Source organism: Hipposideros armiger, unplaced genomic scaffold, assembly GCF_001890085.2.
Source record: "Hipposideros armiger isolate ML-2016 unplaced genomic scaffold, ASM189008v1 scaffold_268, whole genome shotgun sequence".
Taxonomy (NCBI): Eukaryota; Metazoa; Chordata; class Mammalia; order Chiroptera; family Hipposideridae; genus Hipposideros; species Hipposideros armiger.
This window is the reverse complement of record NW_017731618.1, coordinates 1,624,425-1,626,823: the sequence shown is the minus strand read 5'-3', so window position 1 is coordinate 1,626,823 and position 2,399 is coordinate 1,624,425. Positions and strand designations below refer to the sequence as shown.

Here is a 2,399-nt window from a genome sequence, read left to right as displayed (position 1 = left end):
AAAACAATGCACTTTATAGAAAATCTATTTGACATTTCTATTATGAGGTTATCTATTATGTCCTTAGAGATTAATTGGGGCCTTTTTGTGTGTTCATTGTTTCTCATTGGTCTATATTGATGTTAGGACAGAACTGCCTTTACTTAAACAAGTGGCTTGTATTGTTCTGTTTCCATGTTAGGTAATTTTCAGGGTCATTTCTGTAGGATATTTGTTTGAAATGTAATATTCCTCGTATGCCCAAGGAACTAGGAGTTCCTGCTTTTGCCTTTAGAGACAATGGTGTCCTTGTAGCTGACAAGCATCCTTAAAAGAAACAAACTGCTTTTTGTGAATCAGCCCCTCTACATCTGTACACTCCTTTGGGTCTGTGACAAGAAGGCTAGGAGAAAAAATAACGAGACATTCTCTGTATCATTTAAACTTTTCTAAGCAATTGTGAGCGATAATAAAGGAGCTCAGTCTTCAACATTTAATTTGTAGTTGTTGGAATCTTCTGGTTATTAAATTTTGTTGTCTTAAAAATAAAATAAATTTACTCCATTAAATTACAATTTTACATAACTGTTTTTCTCATACCTTTTGTTACTCCTTTTCTGCTTATTATTACTGAATTAGTTAAACAGCCTAACTAAGAAGTTCCTGGTGATTACAAGTTACAGAAAATATTGAAAATTAGTTTAGATATCAAGCAAAGATTTCACACCCAGAATTTTTCTTCAGTGTATTAGCATGAAATAAATACAAAAGGTACATTTACTTTTGGAACTACTGGTAGGTAATGACTTTTTAAAACTCCTGAATTGAAATAATTTAAGAAAATTCCCCTGTATATTGTATAAATGCCATCATTCAATTTTCTCGAAAGTTCCCTAAGACCTTGTTCTCTCAGGTAACACTTCAGCTTGATAACTAAGCCCTCCATCCGCGAAGTCCATTCACCAGATTTAACCTGAAATTTTACATCCTTCCAATTAGTCAGATAGTGTCTTTTTATCCATGCCTCGTATAAGATAGCCTCTTTTAATCACGTTTTTTTCACTCCAGCTCAAGATATACTTCTTCTGAGTAATCTTATATGGTAGAATGAAAGAGAACTGTGCTTTTCTCAGAAAAACTAGGTCCATGGACCAGTTTCCTCTGAAAGTCTTGGTTCATTTCCTCTGAGGTCTGGGGTCATTTGTTACCATCTCTGAAGTTTGGGATTCTCATCATTCACCAATAAATGGAAATAATGATCCCTTCTTCAAAGTCCATGCATATGTGTGTTTGTGTGTGTGTATGTGTGTATGTGTGTGAATATTGGAAAAGAAAAGGATGTAAAAACATTTGTACACAAGTGAATGAATTATTTAAAGTTTTAAACCAAATGTGAGGTGACTAACATAAGTGTCTAAATTGCTACGCTATGTAATTCTTTCTTATATCTGGCTCCATTTCACATTTTCACGTTTGTTTCACTTTCTTGCTTCAAAAAATTCATGTTACCATGTTTTATTTTATCTATCCTTGGAAGATTTTTGATTAAAGATGGATGTAAATTTTTAAAAATATTAAACTACTGGGGTTTGACCTACAGCCGCCCGGGAGAAGATGCAGCCCCAGCCGTGTCCGGCCTCTCCAGGCAGGTGCGATGCTTCAGTACATCAGTGGTCAGGCCATTTGCCAAGCTCGTGAGTCCACCTGTTCAGATATATGGTATCGAAGGTCGCTATGCCACTGCTCTATATTCTGCTGCATCTAAACAGAATAAACTGGAACAAGTAGAAAAGGAATTGTTGAGAGTAGCACAAATCTTGAAGGAACCCAAAATGGCTGTTTCAATTATGAATCCCTATGTAAAGCGTTCCATTAAAGTGAAAAGCCTAAATGACATGACCGCAAAAGAGAAGTTTTCTCCCCTCACATCCAACCTGATCAATTTGCTTGCTGCAAATGGTCACCTGAACAACACCCCTGGGGTCATTTCTGCCTTTTCTACCATCATGAGTGTGCACCATGGGGAAGTACCTTGCTCAGTGACCATTGCTTCTCCTTTAGATGATGCCACTCTTTCTGAATTAAAAACGGTGATCCTTCAATCATGGGTGGAATGATTTTCCGTATTGGAGAGAAATATGTTGATATGCCTGCAAAAACCAAGATTTAGAAGCTGAGCAGGGTTATGCGGGAGGTTTTCTGAAAGTTGATTTTCGGTCAGGGAAAATTCTTATACTTGGAGCAACAATAAAATGCTTCCTAAACAAACAAACAAACTATATATATATATATATATATATATATATATATATATATTAAACTACATAATTAAAGAAACATTTTTAGTTTACATATTTTGCTTTGAATTCTATTAATATTTGTTTCTAGATCCTCTAGTCAGCAATATTTAAGAGAATACA

General features: G+C 35.1%; 1 pseudogene; it reads left to right on the top strand.

Moving 5' to 3' along the window:
* Positions 1-1,481: 1,481 nt before the first annotated feature.
* LOC109390431 (ATP synthase subunit O, mitochondrial-like) lies at positions 1,482-2,149 on the top strand (annotated as a pseudogene).
* Positions 2,150-2,399: the final 250 nt, after the last annotated feature.